The following is a 26,879-nucleotide window of genomic DNA, read 5'->3' on the forward strand; positions in this document are numbered from 1 at the left end:
ACATTTAGAGGCTCTGAGATTACTTCATAGTTAATTTAACACCTTGATAATATACTTCTCCTTTCAAATTATACTTTGTCACTTTTTTACAACCTGCTTCCCTAAGATAATCAATTAGGTTGGCAATGGCAACAGATGTTAAGCTTGGAGTTTCTTTCATACGGACTTCTTTCTAAAATACCAAATTCTTAAATAATTTTTATTTAGTATTGAATCTAACAAAAAGACCCAGGTGTGGTTTAATAGCAATGTAATTCATTAAGAGAGTCTGATTTCTTATATTGGAAATAGAGGTTTTTCATAATTTGACTTTGAAGGCAAATAGCGACAGACTTTAAGAGTTGGAAGGAAAGGTTAAGTATATCCAGAAATTTCTCCTGAGCACAGTGCATAACCACTACCAAGCTTAAAGTATGCTGACTTTTCCAAGGCTAAAGTGTGCTGACTTTTCCAAGGCTGCAGTTACCCATTGTAAAGGTTATTACTTATAAGACTAATTCTTAGAATGGTCTGACTCCTAGTAGTGCACTTATCACTGTGGAATTGCCAGGTAGAGGAGAAAGAAACACAAGATTCTAAATTATGTGGGGAAAACTTTTGACATGTATCTCCCACATGTCTCTTCTGTAGGGACTTTTTAACATATTACCCTTCCTTTTGATATCAAGAATGGCATCTTGTCAAAGTCTTTATCTCTCTTCTATATCTATATCCATTAAAACTTTGATTAATAGGAAGTTAAGATTTAAAAGCCCTGATGAACTCATTTTTCTTGTGTTCCACTTTTGAGAGAAAAGTAATTTGTTAAAAGAAAAAAAAAGGTAATTTCGTGGATTTATTGTAAAACCTTAATTTTCATTGTCTTTTTCAAACCAGTGAGTCTTTGTCCTTACCAGACTTTCTATATATCAGGTATTATTGAAGATAAAGGGAATTTGAAGACCACTGCCTTCAAAACGTTCAAGTCCAAGGACAACAACAGATATGTTACACAGTTAAAGGCACAAAGGTTGATTAACTCTCCCTGAAGAAGAAGAAAGGATATGTCAGAAAAGGCTAAATATGAAAACCAGTTTTTTCTAATATGTTCTACTCTTCACTAATTATGTTACTTTTAAAATTTTTTAAAGTTTTTATTTATTTATTTTTAGAGAAAGGGAGAGGGAAGGTGAAAGAGAGGGAGAGAAACATCGATGTGTGGTCGCCTCTTGCATGCCCCCTCCTGGGGACCTGGCCTGAAACTCAGGCATGTGTCCTGACGGGGAATTGGACCTGCATCCCTTTGCTTTGCAAGCCTGCACTCAATCCACTGAGCTATACCAGCCAGGGCTAATTATGTTACTTTAAAGTGATTCTGAAACTCTGCAAGATCATAAATCACCAAAGATTAAATGATGCTCACTTTATGCAATGGAAGAAAACTATATTCAAAAATAATTCTATACTATTAATAAATAACATGGGTAAGAAAATCAGTACTTATCTAACAGGAAACCTGATCAAGTACAACCTTAAACTTCATATACCTGTGAAAGGTTGTCTCTTTTGTAGTCAAGACAGCACCTCTAATTTATGCAATTCTTTGAGCAAGCAAATTTATGGGATATAATTTTAAATCAACTTTTTTCTCTCTTTTTTACTATACTTTAAATACATTCCTGGGGCAGTGTATTTCCATGCTAATGATTCAAATGAAATATTAGTCTTATTTTTTTAATTTTCAAGTAATCAAAACTCCTCTGGGCAGTAATTAATGTTTATTCCAGTACATATTAATAATAGAACAAAATCTTACAGTGTATTGCAAGCTACTCCTAATTTCTATTCTAAGAAGACAGTGGGACTACAGTGGGAGGGAGAGAGGTTGGGTAGGCTCCTTCCTTCTGTCCACTTTATTTCTTTCTCTTCTACGTTTCGCTACTACCACTGCATAAGGCTTGGGTTGAGGGTGAGGGGAAAGAGAAAAGGAAAAAGAGTTTAGGGAGCAGGCAAGGAATGCTTGAGCTGGCAGTAACCTAAGTGTTTACTTTGGTTGGAGAAAACTTTTCATGTTGACTTTTTCTTCCAACAGTGTTGTACTGAATTCCTTGGAAATTCACTCGCATGCTTAATTGCAGAACATTCCACACATCCATTCTTCTAAGGACTTTTCTCTCCTGAATGATTTATATATTCTTCAACCATGAAGCACCTAGAAATCCCTTTGATTAGTTTATGCTTTGTTATAGAAGACAGCAATAGCTAACCACCAAGAGGCATGTTCTGCTCTCATATGGAGAGTTGCTTCTTGGAAGCTGTAATTTAGCCAGAGATTACATGTTGGGACATCCCACTTGTACTTATGTGGAGTCATGGGATATGACAAGATCCAGCACACATCACTTACAGATCAGAGAGAGTAACTAGATATGCCTTTGTAACCTTAGGTGGTAATTAAAAAGGGGAGTGTTGAGCTTAATAAACTTCGTAGCATGAGCCTGCCTCACCAGGAAACTACAGCTTCATGCCCCAGGGGGTCATAGAATTTCTCAGCCAAAGATTAAAACTCCTCCCTTCCCTCCCACGGTACCAGATTGTGGTGGTGGGGGTGGCATAGGAGGAAGTGCTTGACTAAAGAGGCCTGTCTAAATAGGGTGGACCTACCAAAAGCTCAGGAAAGCTTAGGAATTTGATTGGTTCTTTTCAAAAAGCACCTGCTCCATCACAAACCCAAATAATACCATATACTACCAGAGCACCAAGGGAGCCTGCTTTCTCTTTCACCCACTCAGTAATGCACTTTCCCCATTGGTTCATGTCTTCTCACCTGGGAGCACTTGATCATGTGGGTGTAGCAGCTACGAGGGCTCACGGCATATGGATGGGCTCCAAAAGCACTAAGCATTAAGCACTAAGCTTTCAAAGCAATAAGCTTTAAACTCTGAACACTGACTTTTGTTTTGACCTTGCTGAGGACGTAGTTGGACTTTTTTCATGGCAGGATGGAGGGAGGTAGGAATTGGAAACCCAAAGGTCAGCTTCTATTTTCACCCAATAAACCATGCTTCAGCACAATTTCCTATGTGTAGGTCCTTGGAAGGCTTTTCTCATGATCCCGTGGGAGAGCCTCATCTCCATCAACAACATTTAGCAAGCCAGACAGGAGGAAAGAGAAGATGTGGGCATTGGTCGTGGCGAGAAGTTGAACCTCCTCTCCCCTAGGCTGGGGATTTTATTTCTTCCCCTCTCTTGCCTTTACTGGTGCCTTTGTGGGTTTTTCACTTTCTTTTCTCTGCTCTCTGTTACTACCACTTCAAACTCAACTTCAGAATCCTCCTCCCCCACACACCAACTTCATGGGTGTGTAAGTCAAGGGGACTCAGCCTCAGCCACATCCACTGCCCATGGACAGTTACGCTTTTCTTGAGCCTCTCCTGGGGTCCATCTCTTAGTCCCAGAGAAGCAAAGCAGCCACACTTTGTTCTTAGTGAGGCTTCCAAGCTGGCCCCATGTTTTGGGCCCATGCAGGGCAGGAAGCTAGTTGGAGCTAAGGAATGCAGAGTGTGAGGGATTCGGACACATCCACTGATGCTATGGGCTTTGCTTCTAGTTCGAGAAACCTTCCTTCCCCATTTGCTGTTTGTGTATACCATTCAAACGTGCAGAAGAGGAGGCCTTTCTTAAGCGCAGTGCCCAGCTGAGCTGTTTGCATGGTGGGCACACATCTCCAGTCCCCTCTTGCTCCCTGCATCCATCATGGTTTGCTCAGGTCCCAGGAACAGCCAGCTTTCTCACACCAGTCATAGGGGGGAGGACCTCAGGGCAAACAGCCCAGCAGCTTGCAGCACTCATATCCTGGTCTCATCTACCACTCCATTTCCTGACTCCACACTCACTGCTGCCGTGAATGTTATTTCTGGTGCACCAAACCCCAAGCACACCCAACTGCTACATCCCTACCCTCAGCAGTGACCCGACCTGGCACACAGAATGGGGGACATCCCTTAGCCAATGCCAAGCCCAGCCAAGCTGTGAACCATACATGTTATAGAACACACAAGGGGTGGGGGGAGGGCCTGGGGTGATATGCTATTATTGAAAGAAGGCCCCTGGTCCGTTATGTCCGCCGCCCTAGGAAAGACGTCTCTCAACGCCAGAGATTCGTGAAAAGGAAAGAAAATGTTTATTTAATGCTATACTAACTTAAAGTAGTGACCTAATGTCTTTATCAAAAAATCGTCAAGTCCCTAAAAACACCCACAAACACACAGTCCTTCCTTCCTTCCCCCTTTGCCCAGTCCAGAGTACCGTATCTCAGGAAAGGAAATAGAAGTCCATGGCTCAGGTAGTCCTCTGGTTCTTCCCAGTTAGTAATCCCTCTCGACTGGGAGACCTCCCTGGGTTCCTGGCACCCTCAGCTGAGTCGCCAGGATCTCTGCTAAAACCAGGTGGTGGTTCCCCCTTCTAAAGCTGTGGGGGTCCCCACTCTGCCAGGCCATGTGGTTCTCTCTCTCAGGGCTGCAGGAAGGGAGAGTCCCCACTCTGCCAAAACTGCATGGTTCTCTCCTCCAGGGCTGCCACGTGGTTCTCCCTCTCTCAGGGCTGCAGGAGTTTCCACTCCATCAAGGCCGCGTGGCTCTCTCCCAATGGCTGCTGTTTCTGGGTTTAAATCCCCGGGCCAATCTGCAGCCCCATTTCCGACTCCTCCTACACTTGGGCACACTTGCCCTCAATCTGCTGTCTTCTCCAGCTTTTCTGGTCGCCATCGTGGGTCTGGGCAGGTGTCACCCCGTGTCATGAAGCCAATCTTCTCCAAGCTCCCACACAGGCACTGTAACTCAGGGGACCTGCCTCCCAGGTCCCATCTTGGGGGGAAGGTCCCTTTCCATCCCCCTGGCCTTGAGCATGGCCATAGCTATTTAGCATATTTAAGTGACCAGCCAAAGGCTATAGGTATGCTAAATAACCATGCCATGGATTAGCTGCAAAGCTGCCCTGCATGTTCTTGCTCTGTGTGCCCCTTCCCCCAACTCACACCTGTGGGGGAAGGGGTGAAGACACCTTAAAATCTCCTGGACACCTTGAGTTCTGGACCCCATTTCAAATGCCTATTTGGGGTCCCCCCTCTTGGCTGCACCCTGTAACATACAGGCACATACCTCAGTTCCACTTTTGCCTTTTCCTGCCACATTCCTGCTACTCAGATGGTGCAAGCTCCCTGCCTCCTGCAGCTAAGCAGAAGCACAGGCCTGCTATCTTCCTGGCTCGGACCACACTCGGGTCAGCCACCCAGAATGAGGCTTGGGGATCCCCCCTTTTCTGGCAGTCACTCAAGCCCCCAGCTGTATGGACTGAGTACAGCTCTCCGTGTGTTTGCAGCTGAAGGCACAGCCATGTGGCTTTAAGACCAGTAAATCTCAGCTTCTCCTACAAGCACATCTGCTTGTCTGTGCCTCTAGGACACCAAGCTGCTAGTTCTCATTTATGCTCTTACAGGATACACCTAATAAGTATGAAAGCCTAACTGATCTTGGAGACTGACTAAATGTTTATTAGTCCCTTCCTAGTATAATTGGCCACTATAATTGGCCCTAGGGCCCAGGGTGTTAAATCTCTGGCTAGCCAGGTTAACAGGGAATACTCCCTCCCCTTCTAGGGGAGGCTACTTCCACTTCCCAGGCCTTCTAAGAATCGAAGGTGCTAAGACTTGTCCAACTGCTGAAAGTCAGTTCAGAGTTTTTCTACCCAAGAGAGTGGAAATATTAGATTCTACTCGTACAGGCAGATGTGAGGGAGGAGACCACCAGTACACAGTGGTGAAGGCCAGAGGCCATCAGAATTGCTCATGTGGAGTTAACTAAACCCATCTAAATATTGCTTGATCACGCCTGACCTTGAGAAGGCTCCACATCTGAAAAATTGTGTTGCTTAATTGTACAAGCTGAAGCCAGCAGGTGAGAGTCATATGCCAAACCTAGGCTCTGGTGACACAAGACAAGAGCTAGAGAAATTTGGGGATGCTCATATTTTCCCTCCAGGTACCCAATATCTCCCCCTTTTACAAGTATGAAAATTTTCTCTCATGGAAGACATATGCAATATAGTCTCCATCCACAGTACCTCAAGAGAACTCTCTTTTAAGGGTGCATACTTGACAGCTGGCAGAAATTTTTCTCTGTGTTCCTCATGTAAAGGGCTCATATATAATTGGCTTTGTGAAACCAAAGTCTGCCTTTGTAATGCAAATGCCTGGTCTCCAAGAACTCTTATCTGAACCATCTTTTGGAACGCAGGTTTCTGAAAGGAGCTATCTAAGCAAATCAGTTTAACTAAGTTCACCTGGAACTGTTTGAATCAGGGAGTTTTGCTTTATTATAACTGTCTTATGAAAGTATGTCTCTCAAAAGTTTGTTTGCCAATAGAGAAGCTTATGTCTATAAAAGTTATGGAAAATGTTTGCCAATCTATGAAATATTAATTGCTTACCTTTTAGTTGTCTAATGCAGAGCTGGAGTTTGGTTCTTTTCACTCAGTTAAAAGGACAAGGATTTTCCTTTCAGTTTATATTTTTCTCCCTCCTTGATCCCTCCAGAAATTGTCAATTCCTAGTAAGTGAGTTATGGTAATATTATTCTTTGCATGAATTCAATAAGAACAACTTCCAATTGTGGTTACAACCACAAATTGCGGAACAACTTCCAAGCTTGGCTCCCATTAACCAAGACTTTGGAATGTCCAGTCTGAAAGAAATGCGCCTGGACTCTTGATATCACCAGAAAGCCTTAAGGAATTGAGATTTACTTTCAAAGCTAATAAAAGTCCACTGTAGAAATGATGTGATATCTTGAATGGCCACGTGGTTCATGGCAGTCTTTCAAGGTGACGAATGAAGGTTGCTTTCCTGACAGATGGCAAAGAAGGAACCTCGAGACATTTTTTTGTCTTTCTCGCATAGTGTGGGCCTCACTTCAGAAGCGCATCTGCATTATGGTCTCCTGAAATAAGACCCAGTGGTTTGGCTGTACTGACATTTTTCAGGACCGGGCGGTTGAGGTGGTGAAGTATGGGACAGTCTATTGGCTTCACTTGAACTACTTTCCCTTTTCTGCCCAAATGGTCCAGGCAGAAAAGGCCCACAGTTCTTCACGGGGGGTATCTTAGAATGTTCCCCACAGTGTAATTTGAGTGAAGTATGATACACAAGGGGCTTAGACAGGTGGGACACAGCTTCCTTCAGGAAGCCATTCCTCTGACTTAATCCAGGACTCTGGATTAAGAGTTAGTCCCTCCCTCTGTCACATAGTGTTTTTCATCTTTCATCAGCCTTTTGGTTGCTATAATTTGTCTCATTTTTTGGAGTATGCCTTTTTAACCTTCTTGTCAAAGTTGTCATGTCCAGAATACAACCAGGATGCTCACTTGTTCAGCACTGCCATCCTCTACACATTGCCGTCACGTAGACAGAGCGTAGGTTGCCTCCCATTGACAGTCGACCCCCCTGGACTTCGCAAAAACCCTCTTTCCTGCATGAGGACTTCCCTTCCCTTTTTGCTTCTTTCTTCCTTTAATAGCTAGAAAGACCCTCTGAGCCTGGGGATAGGCAGGACTATGCCTCTTTGACAGCAAAAAGCTGTTACAGAAGATGAGACCTTCTTCCATTTACCTTTGTAAGATCACAAGGTCTTTAGAGGGGAATGTTCCTGTCAGCAGTCAACTATTTATTAATAAAGGAAAGACAGCAGTGGGAATCAGACATTGAGCTTAATAAACTAGGTAGCATGAACCTGTTTGCTTCACCAGAAAACTACAGCTTCACACCTCAGGGGGTGATAGCATTGCTCCATGAAGCAGATTAACACTTTGCCTTTCCCCCATTTGGTGCTGGATTGTTGGGGGGCACAGGGGAAGGTGCTTGGGCCAAAGGGGCCTGTCGGTCTAACTAGGGGGCAGATGTATCAAAGGCCCGTGAAAGCATGGGAAGCTGATTGATTCTTTTGAGAAAGCACCTTGTCCATCCCAAACTCAAGCTACTGTGAACCTAGGGGAACAAAGAAGCTATATTTCTTTCTAGGTCATGACTTGCACTTGTCCCATGCACTCATGCGCCCCCCCCCCAATAACCACGTGACCTTAGCAGCCACATCCCAAAGGTCATGTGGAGACCATATACAGGCTCCAGGTGGGAACCTGAAGACGTCAGCACAGCATCAGGTTGCAGCCGGGAACACAAGCTAAACCGGCGTGATGGTGGACTGAACTGGGCTCCGGTGTGGTGCTGGATCTCTGGACGTCGACTCTCCTTCTGGCCCTGATATTTGATGGTGGAATAAACAAAGAGGTGACCCAGGGGAACGTGATGGCACCCTATAGGAGTAAACAATTTTGCCACATCCCATCTCCCATACGTGGGTTCTTGGATGCTTACTTCATGATTCCAATGAAGAACCTGATTTATACCTTCCCCAGCGGCCAGCTGAATGGGAAGAATTTTAAAAGCCTGGAGTAGTCACATAAGAGAAAGAGGTATTCCCAAATGACTCCAAGAAAGAAAGTGCTTTCCTACCTTCTTGGACTTTATATGAACAGAAATAAAATTCTGCTTTTGTTAAGTTTCTGAAAGAGGAAGGCTTATGTATTTATAGTAACAATGAGCATTGCATTAACTGAAACATCCCACCATGAAGCTCCCAGGTATGAGGTCAAAATATTGTTATGCCATCTGTTTATTAATCATGGTCCAAATGTGGCCCAAGGCAAACGTTCCACGCTGCTGGCCTGGACAAAGTTTGGGCATATACACTGCCCGAGGCATCGACTTCCCCTTTCCCCAGCTGCCGGTGCAGCTACCAGCGGTGTTTTGGTCTTCCAGGATTCTGGGTTTGAGTCACTGGTGACGTCACTCTGATCACAAAACTTAAGGGTATAAATAATCAGCTTTCCAAGCAGTCTCCTAAGAGGTATTTATTTTTGCCCCCTGATCCCAGACAGCGGTTTCAAGAGTTACAAAACCTCCTCTCTACATGTGAGCCCTTGGCAGGCGACTCACCACCTATTTCCAAATGTGGTGTCTATTTTCTGCGGGCTGCCAACAACACTTCTATTTCAACTGCCTTTTGTGTTCATATAGCTCTTTGCAATAGTCGAAACATTATCATGGTTCCTTTTGTTTGATCTTGTAACAATGGCTATGCAATAGCTTAGACTCATGGCAAAGAAGCAAACCACTGCAAACGTGTTTGGAAAACAGTTGGCTCACAAGATTTCTTTTTTTTTTAAAGATTTTATTTATTTATTTTTAGAGAGGGAAGGGAGGGAGAAAGAGAGAGAGAAACATCAATGTGCAGTTGCTGGGGGTCATGGCCTGCAACCCAGGCATGTACCCTGACGGGGAATGGAACCTGCAACACTTTGGTTTGCAGCCCGAGCTCAATCCATTGAGCTATGCCAGCCAGGGCCCAAGATTTCTTAAGTCTGCCAATCAAACTTTCTCAGAATCACTCTCAAATGACTTCCATGAATTTACATTGTTCATGGAGTATTACAACAAGGAAAAAATGAGGGTCACAACACTTCTGAAACAATGAAGGTAACATGTTTGTCTCCTTTCAGCAAATGGTGAGTGTGTTAGAATAGGTGTGAGAAATTGAAATGGGGAAAATGTGGCAGCAGAAAACAGCCTAATGTCATGTGACACGGTTATATGTAAAAGGTACTCGTTAAATTCCACAGTATGCCATCCAGCCTATTCTGTCCTTTAACTTATCCTGTATACAGTTTCTTTTCATTTGTTGTAAGGAAGTGAAAGGGATTCTTCTCAATAATTTGTATCCTATAACTGATTTCTAAGTAGTATAAGGGGAAGAAAGGTTAACCACAAAACAAAGAGTAACAAAATGCAAGTACTGAGCAAGGGAAATCCTAGCAGGAGAAGTATAGGTCTTCTTGATTGTATTGAAGTTTAATCCTCACGGCATCATCAGCTAATGTGGCAAAACCCCCAGCATTAAGTTCAAGGACAAACAACAATGAATTACACAATGCCAGGCTCCTGGTAATCCCTGCGATGGTCTCTTCTAACCCCTCTGCATCTTCTCATTTCATTTTGTTACTAAATGAGGACACAAACACCTGTTCCAGCAGCAGGTGGCATTTGTTTATTGTGGCCTTACCTGCTGGGTTTTAATCAGTCTGCAGCTTTAGGAACCCGCTTAAGTAACAGTTTATAGGACCAGATTTTTAGAGTGGCATTTTCCAAGAGGCGAAGTTTCATACGACACTTTTATCATACACAAAACACCATAGAAGCGGCTTTTATTCCTTCATCTCTCTCCCCTAACATTTAGGACTACTAATTAGTGAAGCATTTCACGCAGCATGGGAAAGCGAAGCTTATTCTTCTGCCTTCAGGGGGACTCTGTTATGTGCTCTCATTACAAAATTCCTGTCTCTCCAGAAGAGAGCAACCACCCTCTTGCTGCTTGTACTACTTCTGTTTTGCAAGCCTCAGAAGGAGTGTTAAGGCAACTTCCGTCTTAGTGGGGAAGAAAAAAAAAAATAGAAAGAATCGATGAGGAAAAAAACCCACTACATCTAAATGAGAATGAGTCTAGGTTCTCAAACTACATAACAACTCTTTAAAAATGGACAAGAATTTAAAAATGACTTCAGTACCATGAGGTAAAAAGTTATAAGATGTGAATTTCCTTATGACACAGAAATTTCCTTGTAAATGTTGTTCTTCCTCCAAATTTTTTTTAGGAAGCATGTGTCTTTTTCTACTTTTTTCCACTCTCTACTTTAGGGGAGAGAGTGGACACAGTCTCCCACTATCACAAATTATGCAGAGTGGCCCACATTTGGAGAAAGCGCAGGGCTCAGCACACCTGAAGGGCAATGGGTGAGCCTTGCTGGGAGAAAACCACCTTAGTGGCCGTGGCATCTCCCTTTCCAGGTAAGTACTTTACTGCTTCTTTTGGAAAATGGCTATCTATCATTCAATTAATACCAGTAAACATTTATGCAATTGATGACTAAAACAATTAAAATATATTAATTATTCTGAACCTCTTCAAAACAGTGACACATTCACTCTTATTGTATTCAGTGCTTAATAAATATGTTACCAAAAGTAGACTCTTTTTTTTTAAGATTTTATTTATTTATTTTTTAGAGAAGGAAGGGAAGGAGAAAGGGAGGGAGAAAGAGAGAGAGAGAGACATCAATGTGAGGTTGCTGGGGGCCATGGCCTGCAACCCAGGCATGTGCCCTGACTGGGAATCAAACCTGCGATGCTTTGGTTCGCAGGCTGGCACTCAATCCACTGAGCTACGCCAGCCAGGGCCAAAAGCAGACTCTTTAAAAAAATCTTTTTGAGAGTGAGTAAATGAGTGAGTGATGCTGCTCTCAAGTATCCCCTCCCTCCCTTTCTCTGTCTCTCTGTCTCTCTCTCTGCACCCTCTCCTTTCCTCCTGTTTCTCTCCCTTCTCCTCCCCCTTCCTCCCTGAAGTATGGCCTTTGCTCTGAACCCATCTTTCTATAGAGACCTTTTTTTTTAACCTGCAACAATTACTGCCGATGCCATTATTTTACTTTATTTTTTGAATAGCATTTATTACCCCCTGACATCTATTGTTCATCTGTTTGTTCTCTCTCCAACTTGATGCAAAATTTATCAGAGAAGGGCTTTAATAATTTTGTTCACTACTTAACCTCTCCAAAGGACCTAGTGTATCAGGGTCTTTGTGAAGGGATCAATAAATAAATATTGAATGTAAAAATAAAGTTAACGAGTGAATATACAAGTGAATTAGTGAGTAACTAGATTTCATTATGAAATGTTTTGAGAAGCTCTTCTGCGCAAGGAGGTGAAATAGTTTAAAATGCATATATTTTATTTTAGAATAAAAAATGTATATTTTTTAAAAATGTTTATTTTTTGTGTGTTTTAAGCAGGATGGACTAGTGGAGTAGCAGGAAAGAGAAGATGGGTTCCCTATATCCACACGTAACACCTTCCAGCCCCCGCGCCAGATTCCAGCCCCACCAGCAGTGCACAGGTCTTCCCCCTTCGCCTCCCTCTCACCAGCATCTGTGACTGCTTGTCTTTTTGCTGACGGCTGTCCTAGCAGGTGTGAAATAACGTTGCATTATGGGTTTTTTTTTAAGATTTTATTTATTTATTTTTAGAGAGGGGAGGGAGGGAGAAAGAGAGAGAGAGAAACATCATTGTGCAGTTGCTGGGGGTCATGGCCTGCAACTCAGGCATGTACCCTGACTGGGAGTCGAACCTGCGACACTTTGGTTCACAGCCCGTGCTCAATCCGCTGAGCTACACCAGCCGGGGTGCATTATGGTTTTGATCTGGATATCCCTAGTGATATGGAGCATTTTTTTCATGTACTTTTAACCTTTCATATAGCTTCTTTGGAAATGTTAAATTGATGGAAATCAATTTGGAAATTGTTAAAATTAATATGTTAAATTAACTCATAATCAATATTAATGGATTATTAGCTTTTTTGCTTGAATTGTATGAATTCCTTATATATTTTAGGTATTAACTCCTTATCAGGTATGTGTTTTGCAAGTCTCGTTTCCTATTCCATAAGTTGTCTTTTCACTTTGTTGTTTGTTTCAGATGCTTCTTAGTTTGATGTAGTTCCGTTTGTTTATTTTTGATATTCTCACTTGTACTTTAGAGCCCCATTCAAATAGTCACTGCCAAGAACTATGTCAAGGAGTTTTTTTACTTTCTTTTCTCAAGGAGTTTCATGGTTTCAGATTTTCCATTTTCATCCGTATTCATTTGAGTTGATTTTTGTGAGTGATGTAAGATAGGGGTTTAGTTTCATTCTACTCTATTATTTTAAAAATGATTACAAGATATTGGAAAAGTCACATGAGATACGAAAAATAACATATCAGAAATATTAAAATATAAAGTAATAAAATGTTATTTATGAAGCGTAATCTTAAAAAAACATGAGATAATCCTTGAAAAATAGAAAGTAATAAAGGATAAGCTTTAAAAAATAAACAAAATAAAGAAAGAGATAAAAGATTGGTGAGACAGTGGGACATTTTTAACACAAGCAAGGAAGGTGTTACACATGGGTAATAGGAGTCCTCAAAGAAAGACAGCAAAATGAGAGAGCGATGTACTAAGCTAGAATCCAATCTATCATCAAATTAAAAATAAAAATGCTTTGAGACAATATAATGAAAGCATAGGAACACACAGAAGAAAGGGCACTATGTGTGCCTAGGAATATCTACTCAGAACAAAACTAAAATGAAGATCAAGAATGTATTATTTATAAATAATTAGTATATTTAGAAAAAATACTTCTTACATCTAGGCAAAAAGAACAAGAAAAGAATATTTGATTATCTGCATATTTGCAGGGTTATTTACAACAGTCAAGATGGGAAAACGAAAGCATTGCCAGTGTCCATCCATAGATGATAAGATAAAAAGTGGTGGGGCATGCATGCGATGGAATATTACTCAGCCATCAAAAAGAATGGAACCTTACCATTTGTGACGACAGCATGGATGGACCTAAAGAGATTTGTACTAAGTGATGTGTCAGAAGGAGAAAGACAGATACCATATGATTTCACTTTTACATAGAATCTAAAGAACAGAATAAATGAACAAACAAAATTGAAACAGACTTACAGAAAACAGACAGGTGTTGCCACAGGGGAGGGGTTTGGAGGTCTGGGTGCAAAAGGTGAAGAGATTAAGAAGTACAAACTGGTGGTTACAAAATTGTCACGGGGATGCAGGGTGCAGCGTAGGGGACAGAGTCACTAGTGTTGCAGTGGCTGCATGTGGTACCAGGTCAGTACTTGCTGCATCGGGGGAGTTCTTTGTAAGGAGTCTGATAGTCTAGCCACTGTGCTGTACACCTGAAACTAATGCAAAATATTATTAAATGAAAATTGTAAGTGAAAAATTTAAAAAAGGGTAAAAACTTCTAAGAAGAGAATATCTGATTCTCCTCACCCCCTCCCTGTCGTAGCTGCCACTGAAATATGGAAGCAGCAATGCAAACAGAGGTTCTCACCTGGGTTCTGATTAAACTCTCTGTGCAGTCACAGGCCCGGCCTCGCTGTGGCCACAGGCCGGAGTTGGCTGTCCCCGGCCTATCCTGCAGGAATATGGTAGTTGAAAAGGAATTAAGTGTGCCAGTTTCTTCTGGTTCACCTTCCATCTCCTTAGATCTCACAAATATTAGCGCCACAGCATTTGGGAAGAAAAAACCCTGGATGTGCTCAGTGTTCTGGATTTACCATGACAGTTAAGCTTCACAGCGCCCTCCTGAAGAGCAGATTTAAAAACAGCATACACGGAGAAAACTGCCATTCAGCGAGGTTGAATACTTTGAGTAAGGCCACACACTGTCACAGTCAGGATTTGCAAACAAATCTTTCCACTGTAATATGATTTATGCCATGATCCTATTCCTCTGGCATTTCATTTCTAGAACATTCAGAAGAATGAGTTTGATGTTGGATGAGTGATTCTTCAAAATTCAATCCTCTACCCAGGATTTTCCCTAATGATGCTACGGGATGTCAGTGTTGAGTCTTTGAAAGAGGTAACTGGTTTATCTTCTAACCAGGAGGTGGATTATGGTTAAAAGGATCATGCTAATTAGCCCAGAATCTTCCTTCACAAGCAGTATTGACCAGAAGATCTGAAACTCTGGAGCAAGACTGAAGTTCAAGTCAGTCTTTACTTGATGACGCATGAAATCAGAGCTCCATACGGAGTTCTGTTTGAGATGTTCACGTGCTGTCAGTGGGGGCTGTTTCCGCTTTCTCTTTTGTTTTTGCCATCGTCCATTTCCCAGAGACACAGGAAAACAAGTTTCTCTGTTCTTCTCTCATTATATAACAGAAGAAGAAGAAGAAAAGAGGAATCACAGTATTTTGGACTTTTGTCTTGGGGTTTTATACCCAAATAAAAATAGTGCAAAGTATAAAACAAAAGATCCTTTTTAAAAAAAAATTACTTAAGAAAATGAACCATTACAACTTACGTTTTCAAAGCCGTAGCCATTTTTAGGCAACTCCGTTTCTTCACAGTTGTGCTTTCTCCGGGGAGAACAAGGTTGTCACACAGCTCGCTACATCCTTCCCTTCCTCACAGCAAAGGAAGGTAGATTATTAAGGACTCATCTGACCTGGAACCCTCTCATTTGGGCCATCTGTCTCTCTGGGCTTTCTTGAGGGAATACAATAAAAGAACTTTTTTTCCCCTTTTTCCCCTCATTTAGTGTTTTAGGAGATTGCGTGTTAAGCCCTATTCTGAGAATTTGAACAAGCAGAGACCCTGCCACTTGGAGCAATTTTTCTTTTCCTTTTGTGCTTGCCATTTCAGCTGGAGAAATCACACGCATTTTCCTCTAATACTATTAAGGGGAAGGCTATCTTAAGATTGCTGTTCTCAAGGCCAATCTTGTTCTACCACTATTGTTCTGACTTTGAGGATGTGAGCTCAGGACGGATGTACACAGAAGCCTCACCTGCCAGGCGGACACCCACAGGAAATCAAGTGACATGAACTCTATCTTTAAATGGCAAGTGGCACCTGTGTATAGCTGAAATATTTGCCACTGCGATAATAAAATGTAGAAAGGGAGGGAGTGAGGTAGGAAAATTTTAGCATTTCATCATAGCTAAGGTTGTTGAAAGTTCCCTTTTCTAAATATAGCTGAGAGAGATAAAAGGACAAGTATTTGTGATTCTGATTTTAAAAAGACACAAAAATGATTTGACAAAATAAATATGTTGATAGGAAATCCATCAGTATTTATTATATGTAAAAAAATACTTAGTGCTTTCTGGTCCATATAAAGTTATCACTGATATAGGAGAAACAGAAGTATCAAACCATTAAGCTAACTTAATTGCCAACTTTTCATTTTGGAAACCCTACAAACCACTGCACCATCATTTCACAGCACAATTACAAAGGCTTGCTATGGTAACACTGAGCCTAAATTATTTTAAGAATTGCTTACAATAAGAATAGTTGTTTGGTTATTAATCTTATAGTGGCATTAATGATAATTGTTTCACTTATACATTCAGTAAGAAGTGTTAGCAATCTACCATGTGCCAGGCACTATTCTAGACCCTGAGAAAGAAGAGGTGTAGGCAGATAGGTCTCTGTAATCATGAAGTCTATGCTGTACGTGCAACATATCATTTTGTAATATCACAAAATTATTCTCATTGGTATTTATTGCAACCTATATTTATTGAGCTATACACCAAGCACTATTTTATCAGGATACCATGCAATGATGAAAAGAAACATAACTTGCAGAAAAGTATTAAAAAATATACATGCACATAAATACACGTTGGGCTTTAAAACTGCTATTAATTTTAATAATTTAATATACAATTACGGAGTAAGCACTATGTGCTAATGCCATGGTGGGTTCTTAGAATATAATATAAAACAAGAAAGACATGACTTACATCCCAGAGACAGATGATAGACTTACAATGTGATGGGAGGTTTCTCCCAATGTGTGCAGGTTTCTCGGAACTCCAGTGAGCATTCTTAAGGAGTCAAAGAAACCTCCTTGTTAGAAACGATTTCAGTGCTGGGAGCTAAAAATAAAGATAAATCAGTCAAGAAAAAAGAGGGATTCAGACAATTTAGCAGGTTTCAAAGTGATAATTCAGCACAGGCAGAAGCCTGTCAGATAGAAAGGGCACGGGCACGCTCATGGGGCCCCTCTGGGCATCATTCAGAAGAGCTGGGGTTTAGATTTCAGGATATGGTCCGATGCAATAAGACAAGGAAGATAAGCGAGGCCTTGTACACCTTTGAAGGTATACGAGCCATATTAAGCTGCTTGAACTTTATGCCGAGGACATTGGGAATATAAAGTGGGTCAAGAAGATGACGGTTGGCATGATGGTATGGCTTCAAGTGACTATCGACACAAATCAGGGTTTTTCCTTTAGAATCTCCGAAATACAGGGTGGCACAAAAGTAGGTTTACAGTTGTTCATGTGGAAAATAATACGATAATTAATAAATAATAATAGAAGAATAAACTCTGTGTTTCACATACCCACAAATCGAAACCTATGTTTGCCCCACCCTGTATATTGAGTTGGGGCTTCACCAGCCACTACTGAACTTTATTTTTCTTCCCTTTGGGCCACACATGACTTGTTCAGAGACAGACATCTGACCCCAACTAGGCCTTTGAAACTAGTAATGAAGTAACACACACACACACACAGACACACAAACCTGGGGTGTCATCGGAGTTCAGTCATGTTACCGGTATCACCAGAGAGATGAGTTTCGTAAGTTCCTGCTTTTGAGATCATTGGAGGGCTTGCTTCCCTTGCCAAGTTTTCACTGTTGGTCCCTTTGTTTAAATTAATCTCTTTAGGGATTGTGGGTTCCCCTGTTGAATATGTGAGTTAGCAGCAGTTTCCATTGTCAGCAAATGATCTTAAATACTAGACGTGCTGAAGTGCTACCTTTTTCTATAAATCTTCTCTGATGCCACAAGTTTGACTTAGTTTTGCTTTGTGGTCATCAAATGCTCATCACTCATCAAATAGTCTTGTAATTAGTTTCAAATCCAACATTCTCATGACTAGTCCACACTCCGCTGAGGCCGTGACTTTAACTTTCTTGTGGCCAGGTGCTGTTCCTTATTTCCATTTCTTCGAACTTAGGGAAGAATCTGAAACATAGTGGGAGCTTATTAAATGTTTGCCAAAATACTGGATAGATGAAATCGATCATTTTAAAGGGAAGACCAGTCAAGAAACAATCTAGGTCATGCCAGCAGCAACTTATGAGTCCCTGTTTTGCAGACCATATTCTCGGGGCAGGAGGGAAACTGAACACTGGGTTGTGACCTTGTAGGCCCTCGCTTTTCTAATCAAATGTTAGTGAATGGATTAATCCAAATTCCAAAGCAAGACCGAAGTTTATTTCTTTTTAGGGAAGTTCTGATCTGTCAGCTATCAAATTTTATGTTATAATTTAAGTTTGATTGTTTCAGATATTTTAACAGGTTTTATATCTCATTCATTTTGACAATTATAATTGCTGGAAATGAGATAATGGTATGAATCGGCTTGATTTGTTAATGGCTTACATCCTGCCTGTAACCTTACTGAAGAGAAATATACAAAGTTCTGGGGAAGGGCTTTGGTATTATGATACTAGGCTTCTCTAATTTCTCCTTGACCTCTTTGAGTCAGATTTCCTATCTGGGAATAGGATCAAAACTGTTTATCTCAGTATTTTTCATATGCTTTAGATTATAGGAAGAGAGCCAACTTTTCAAGTTCATTTTTTTGACTCTTTTAGGTTGCTTCTGATACCAGGGCCAAAGTGATTATACTACCAACAGGTGATAGAACACCACCCATTATATAATGGTGCAAATTCTCCGACGATCCGGGTTCCACGGCTTCCATACTCATTCCAAGACTATCATTGAGTCATTGAGCTAGGAGGGACTTGGGAGCTCAGACAGTCTAATATTCTTATTTTATAAATAGCAGCATAGGGAAAAATGGAAGTAACTTAGGGAGGAAAGTACGAAGGAAGGATAGAGGGAAAGACAGAAAGAAAAAGGGTGAAAAAGCAGGAAAATTAAAACAGACAGAATTTTTTGTCAAATACTCTATTAGGTGTGTCATTATGCTATCACAGTTGATGAGTTCATAACTCATAGCCACTAATTTATAGATTAAAAAGCAGGAATTCAAATACAATAGGCAATAAGTAATTTTCCATAGTCTTGTTCTATGGGATCGTGTTGGATGAAAGTATGAGATGGTCTTATGTCAGGCCTCTCTTCGTGGTGCTCAACACTGAGTTTTCCTCGAGGTCACAGATTAAATCATGAAGATCCTAAATTGGAATTAGTTTTCTTTATTTCTTTCCCAGTGTTCACTCCATTATACCTTGCCTTATGTTCTGCATGGCTTATGGGGACACCTAGGATGGGTTGTGTAGCACAGAGATGGGCATGATCTAGTTATTGGGCTGTATGTCAATAAAAAATACAATAACAAGTACCTTTGAAGCCAAATATATTCCAAATTTGGTGAAAGGGAAACAGAAATAGGTGAGTTGCCAGTTTGTTAAACCCAACCAGACTGAGTAATGTAACTGTCAGTGTGATAATTATTACACTTAGATACATGTTTGGGTTATAGAGTGACTCAGTTTATTTTAATTTGGATAATTCATAATAAGAGCTTTCATTTATGTGATACTTTAGAGTTACCTTTTTAAACAGCAACAGACCTCACAAAAACTTGGTAGACTATATTATTATGATCCTTAGCAAAAAGAGACGAAAATGAAGCACTGAGGATTAGAACAACTTCTTTGTAGACTTAATAAATTGCAGACTTGGGCTTGAACCATAGCCTCTAAATCTAGTATATTATTGCTATATTTAGCCAACTTGAACTAACTAACATTTGCAGAAAATTCACCCCAAAAATAGAAATAAAGTATAATATAAATTTTAATTTTGATAAATATGCAATACAAGATAAATAAAGTAGGAGAGGGAGAAATGTTAGAAAACAGATTAAAAGGTAACATTTAACACTAGTTTATAGTATACTGATTTTATAAATTCTGATTTAAATAGTTAAACTGTGTAAAATAAGACAATCTGTGAAATAACTAAAGCCATGCAATATTTAATATTATTAATGGATTGCAGTTTTTAACATTATAATGGCATTGCAATTATATCCAAAACAAGAGAATTATTATGTTTTAGGTCCATCCATCAAAATATCTAGAAATAAAATGACATGGTATCTGGAATTAACTTAAAAAATAACCTGAGGTGGGTAAGAATTGCTTGGGTTTATGAATGAAACACAACTGGCCTGGACTGGTAATTTTTCAATCTAGGTGACGGATACATAGGTATTTTACTATTCTCTCAACTCTGTAATGTATTTGAGCTTCTCCATAATAAAATGTTAAAACATTAGGAAGCAGCCCTGACCAGTTGTGGCTTAGTTGGTTGGAGTATGGCTTCATACACTGAAAGGTTGTGGGTTTGATTCCTAACAGGGCACATACTCAGGCTGTGGATTCGGTCCCTGGTGTGGGCATGCATGGGCAACTGATTGATGTTTCTCTCACATTGATGTCTCTCTCTCTCTCTCTCTTTGTCCTTTTCTCTTTGCTCTCTCTCCCTCTAAAAGCCATGAAAAAAAAATAGTAAACAGAGTAAGGAAAAACTAGAGTAAGTAAAAGAAATGCTTTATATTTTTATAGAAGATACTGATTAAAATGCATAAATCAAGTTATATGCATATGAACAAACTAATTACCATAATACTTGAAGAATGAAATTAACTAGTTATATAGGGATACTAAACTCCTCTGTTTAAATTCACTGAGTTGTTTTCAGCAGTATGTAGAATAAAGCCCAAAACCTGTGTCATGCTATCAGAAGTCCTGTTGAGCTATCTCTAGCTTGTCTTCTAACCTCGTGAAATGCCACATTTTTCTCACTACATTGTAATCAGCATATTCTACCAGTTTCAATGGAAGGATAGGTGATGGGGGTCAGGAATTCACTTCCTATTCTCACAACCTTGATCTTTCTCCCCCACTTCTCTTACACGTTGTTCATGAAGCACATACTCACCCTTTACAGATCTTTCCTGACCATTCTAAAGCAGACTCTTTTGATACCTGCATGATAACATATGCTGTTTTACGGATAGTACAAATCAAAATGTGCCATTATTTTTATATATTTGGTATGCATTTTCATATGTTTCATACCTTCCCTGTCTGAAACTAGAACTTTTTAAGCCAGTGACCTCATTCTCTATTTTATTCAAGCTACCTACCATGCTGCTTGGTACGCAGAAGACACTCAAGAAAATGTGTGAGGAATGATAAATGAATGACTCAACTTACTCCTTATTGGTGAGGCCATGTTTCTTCAAGGGGAAAAGAAAGGTCAGGAACCACTGACCTAAGGTTCTGGCCATTTATGAGCTTCCTAAGATTAACATGATACAGACTTTATGTTCAAGAAACAGGAATAAAATGTCTTGTTGATATCAGTTAATGAAAAAAGGACAACTAACTTGTTTTCGATGGGATGGTTATTCTTGAAAGAAAACAAAAAGGAAAAGAGGAAAAACAAGAAAATATTACAGGTACTAGGATACTATCACTGTGCTTGTGTAGGCTGTTGAATTAATCCATCCAGTTACATTTTCATTTTCTAATTAACTGATATGCACAGTTCAAGTACCGCCTGGTTGTTTATTGCTGCAGGTCAAAGTGTCTCAGTGGATGTGCGATGCTAAAAATGGCTCTGCAATTACGGTAGTTTTATTTATCCACAGGCACTTAAAGCATCAAGCAGCTTCTAATTGCTAACAGAGAAAGACCTAGCGTTTCTAGCCTGGCCTCCTCCTTGACCTACATGCAGAACCGATATTGTCATTTCTGACAAGAAGAATGAGACCAACCACAATTAATTTGTGACAGAATTCATTAATTTGTACATCTGAGAACCTATCAATGCATAGCAGCAAAGAGTTATCTTAGGAAGACTTTCACACAATTGTACATTTTCCTGTTGGGTCCCTAGATAATTGACAAGAGTGAAACACAGTGCCCAAGCTGGAATGTAGTTACCGATCACATCTGGCCTGAAATGTCATAAAATTGAAATAACTGGTGCAGGCAGCAGTGACCCAATGGAGGCGAATCTAACTTCCAGAGAGTTTCTGTTAAAGACATGACTTAAACAAAGTAACAGGTAATTACATATAGCATAAGGAAATAAGGGCATAGATTAGGGTAGCATTTTAAAGTTCTATTGCAAATAGCTAATTAGCAGGTAAAAAATAGCAAATTAGCTGTACCAGCTGTCTTCAGTTAGAGGGTAGGTAATTATTGAAATCCAGATAGAGCTAATATTTGGTTAGCAAAAGGCAGGTAAGTGAAGCAGGAGTTATGAAGTTCGGGTGGATAAGTCAGGAGGAAAAGTTGTGCTTGCTTGTTTGCTTGAATCATATATAAATTTCCGTTGATACAAAGGAAATTATGTGCCATTATGTGACACAATTCTGTATAACAAAGTCATTTTCTAGTTCTAGGCATGGCTCATAATAATACGACTGTAAAAATCTGATTAAAACATATTTCCTTATTCTTCGTGGAAATTTTTTTGTGAAATGTATTTAACTTTCTCTATGTTCCTTGTAATGCTAGTAGCTGAGTTTTGATGGCAGTGAGATGGAAATGAAACGTGTCTTCCACTGACTAATGTGCAGTGTCTTTGTTTTGCCATTAGCAGTATTTTTCAATACCTTTCATTTCCTTTCTTTAAGACTTTTCACAGGAAATGCTGCTAAAAGTACAAGTTTCCTTCCTTGTAAAACATCAGAGGTCAAATGTGTACATATAATGTCACTTGTCTGTTAGCACATACAATTTGTGTAAAATCTACATATATATTATTTTACACATGTTGAGATTAATTTTAATCTTTTATTAAATAGCTCATATGTACAAACAATATTTTCATCATGCATGATCAACGTAAAGTCTCAAGTTAATAAGTTTATTCTCTCCAGAATATTATAAGGATCTAATAATAATTTAATGCCATTCATTTCTTTCCTTCTTCTTTTCAATTCCTGTTTAAATTTTGGTATCTTATTTTAATCCTTTGTGTGGGTGATTTGGGTCCCCCCAAAATATATGTTCACATTCTAAATGTTGTTACCTGGGAATGTGACTTTATTTGGTAATAGGGTCTTTGTGATATAATCATTTTACAATGAGGTCATACTAGAGTAGGGTAATATCTGAATCAAATATGACTGGTATCTTTAGAAGAAGAGAAGAGATACACAGACACTCCATCAGCCATGTGACAATGGAACAAAGACAAGAGTGATACAAGCCAAGGAATTCCAAGGATTGCCAGCTACACGAGAAGCTAAGAGAAAGTGATGGAACAGATTCGCTTCTGGAAACTTCAGAGGGAGCATGACCATACCCGCAACTGGATTTCCAACTTCTAGCCCCCAGAAGTGCAAGAGAATACATTTCTGTCCTTGAAAGCAAACCAGTTTGTGATACTTTGTTATAACAGCCCAAGGAGGCTGATGTACCCCTCGAATGCGACGACGTTATTATTGTTTTATTCAGGGGCGTTGTTTATATATTCTCACTTATTTACCAGTGTTTTGGTTCATGATCTCTTCTTTCATACTAAATAATTTCCTTTTGGGGATTTGTTCCTCTCTATCTATAGAATGTCCTATAAAATATTTATAATTATTTATAATGAGGATTTGGGGTGGTAAAAACAATAGCAGCAAAACAAACAAAAAAACCCCCACTAAATTAGTATTCATCCAGGCATGTTGCCTTTGCCCTTCATCCCTGGGCATGCACCTTGGGCTCACAGTGTCCTCTCGCTGCAGTTCCCAGGAAATGATGCTGCCTTCCGACCACCATCTCGGTGAGTACAAGGTCACCTCTCAGTCTCATCGTGTCTCCTGGGCAGGCAATTGGTCTCATCTCACTATGTAATTTCAGATGTTTTTGGGGCTGTTTCATTCAGATTGAGTATAAGATGTCTAAATTTGGGTTTCCTTTTTATTTAAACTCCTAAGAATTGATTCGAATTTCTGAATCTGAAGATTATTCCCTTTAAGTTTAGGAAAATCCTTAGCCATTATATGTGAGTATTGTCATTTGTTTTTCTTATGTATCTAAGCATATCTTCTCAATTATCCATGTTGTTTTTCTTTTCTTTCATGTAGTTAATCTCTCCGATGGTGAGTCTATTTGAAAAATCATACATCTACATACTTCAGTTTCACTGGCCCTGTTTCTTATTTATATTGTATTTTGTTAATTGTTCATATTTTAATTATTTTGTCTATCTAAAATAATATATAGTTAATTACATTTTATTTTGTCTTCTAACTTCAGTAGTTGTAATATTTGGTAATCTGACTTTTGGTTCTTTTGTTTTTGTAAGTTCTTGCTCATAATATTTTTTTTTTTAAATTATTGGTTGTGTGATTTTTTTAACTGTGGCTTTATTTCTTCTGGAACATTATCTATGGGATTTTAGGAGGGACTGACTGGAAGAACCGTTCCTCTGGAGAGTACTTGCAGTTGCTTCTGCCTGGTGCCTGAAGGTACTTACATGGGATCACTTACAAATAAATTCTCAACTTCAAAGTTTCAGCTCAGTGGCTGCAGCCCAGTAGAGGGCCAGTTTGTGAGTACAAAGTCTCAGGAGGGATTTCTTTTACTTTCCATCCAACACCAAGATCCCTGCAGATAAATTTCTTTCTTATTTTTCGTCCTATAGTAGATTTATTTTCTTTTACTTTATCCCACTAAAGTACAATTAAATACAATAGGCTTTGGAAATTTAGAAACTGTTTCATTATTATTAGTAAATTTGAATACACATTGCCCTTTGGTCTAGCAATCTCTTTCCTCCATATATATTCAATAGGGATGTAGGTATAGGTACAAATCAAACAAGCAAACAAAAAATAACATGTACAAAAACATTAAATGCCCATCAATAACACAATACATAAGTACACTGAGGTATGGTCAGAATAGAGAACATTTGACAGAAAGTGAGTTAAATAAACTACTGTTGCTGCAGGGCTAGACATAACATAGAACAAAATAAACCAGCTACAGGGTATCTATTATCATTTATCTAAAGTTTTAAAGAAAGAAAAACCAAAGCGTTGGGTGTCAAGGTTGCGACCACCCTAGGAGAAGGTGGGATAAAAACAGGCCGAGGAGTTGAGAGTGGTCTCAGTAACCAGTGCAGCTTACAAAGGTGAGTCCATTTGGTAACTGTTCTTTGAGTACTGTGATGGTTTATTTTTATGTTTCAACCTGACTGACCTGACGGGGCTCAGATTGTGGGTGTGTCTATAAAGATGTTTCTGGACAAGAGAGTGTTTGAATCCGTGGACCTAGTACAGCAAGCTGTCCTTCCCAATGTGGGTGGGCACCACCCAATGCTGTGAGGGTTTGAATGAAACAAAGGCTGGAGGACAGAGGAACTTGCCCCTCCTGCTTCCCACCTGCCTGCCCAGGCTGTGCCTCTCATTCTCTCCAGCCCTTTCACCGTGGGGCTGGGCCCCAGTTTTACAAATGTCAGGTCATGGGACTTCGCCTTCTCAGGTTCTCAACCCCCATAACCATGTTAGCCAATCCAATTCTTCATAATAAATCTGTATGCCTGTGTGTTTGTTTGTCTGTTTAACTAATATCTATCTATCTATCTATCTATCTATCTATCTATCCATCTATCTATCTATCTATCTATCTATCTATCTATCATCATCTGTCTCTCCTACTGGTTCTGTTCCTCTGGAGAATCCTGAATAATACAAATACATATTAGTGATTTATGCACTTTCTACCTGTGCATTGCTTAACTAAACAAAAAAAGAAAAGAAAAGAAAAGAAAAGAAAGAAAAGAAAAGAAAAGAAAAGAAAGTATCCATTCAATAACATTCCCATTTTCTTCAATCCCTTCACTGACTCACCGTGTGCTCAGGATACAGTGTATGATTGTCATCAAGGTGTACTTGGCCATACAAGGTCGACTCCCCTCATTCCTGTCCAACTGAATGTAGATCATCTCTCTGCCACCGACAATCAACTGTGCTAACCTTTTTTTTTTCAAATACCTAAATGTTTTCCAGTTTAAGGCATTTGCACATATTATTTCCTCTTTCTGGCATTCTCTTTTCCGTGATGGTAATAAATGTGCTCTCTAGTCAGTCTTTAGCTCTGATAAGTGTCACTTTTAACAGGATACTTTAATAGATCCCCAATCTAAATTGTAGTTCACCCCAGCCCAATTTTTCTTATAATCCTCTTATTTTTATAGTTCTTTCTTGATGTATAACCTGTGAAATTATTTGAATGATTTCTGTCTTCCTCTGCTTCACTATAAGCTTTCCATTGGCAGAGCACACTTTTATTTTATTCTCCATTGTATGCACTGTTATGATCCTAGCATTACCTGGTTCATAGTAGTTACACTGTTTACTTAATAATGAGAGATTTAGTTTATCTCTACTGTAACAAAAACTAAAGCAGGGAATGGAAATTAATCTTCCACCACCCATCATTTTATTTAATCATTATTATTTTAAGAAATTATGAGGGTCATAAGTAACACACTGTGAGGCCAAAATAAGAACAGTGCCATAATATATCTAAAATAAATTATTTTAAGGCAGTGCTTAATTGAAAAAGAAAAGTTTAGTGTGTAACATTTATTTATAATGCTATTTTCTCTATGACAAGACTATTGTGACCTTTCCTGATTATCCACCTACAGTCATTGACAATCTTTACTAAGGAAAACACTTTAGTACAAACTACACATAACATTTGCTAAGAAACTAGAATTCTATATATCTCTAATATGAAAAGTGTATTTCTTTACTATGCAGTCAACTATATCTCAGATCTCAGGCAAAAAAATAATAATAATAATTTCCAGAGAGTGATACATAAAAAAAAAAAACATATACTCTTGAAAAAGGTAGTGTCAGTTATCTATTACTTAGTAACAAACTTTCTGAATTTTAGCCTAAGTTTCTTCTCACGGTGAAGATACAGGGAGGAGAGAAAGAAGAGGAGGGGAGGGGGAGAGAATCAGAGAGAAGGGAAGAGAGGGAGAGGAAGATGTAGGTGGTGGTCCGGAAGAAGGAGAATAACTTGTTTTTGTTTTCAAGGTGCTTAAGGCCAAATCTCAGAACTTGGACAGTACCCACTGCATTTCATCGGGAAAAAAATGCACGTTCAAGAAAGATTT

At 39.5% G+C, this 26,879-nt stretch overlaps 1 non-coding gene across 1 annotated transcript; it reads right to left on the reverse strand.

The window, feature by feature from the left end:
• Positions 1-10,779: 10,779 nt before the first annotated feature.
• On the reverse strand, positions 10,780-10,938 carry LOC114493474. The gene has a single exon (XR_003684147.1). It is a non-coding gene; the product is annotated as a U1 spliceosomal RNA (small nuclear RNA).
• Between the last annotated feature and the right edge of the window lie 15,941 nt (positions 10,939-26,879).

Source organism: Phyllostomus discolor, chromosome 1 (genome assembly GCF_004126475.2).
Source record: "Phyllostomus discolor isolate MPI-MPIP mPhyDis1 chromosome 1, mPhyDis1.pri.v3, whole genome shotgun sequence".
NCBI lineage: Eukaryota > Metazoa > Chordata > Mammalia > Chiroptera > Phyllostomidae > Phyllostomus > Phyllostomus discolor.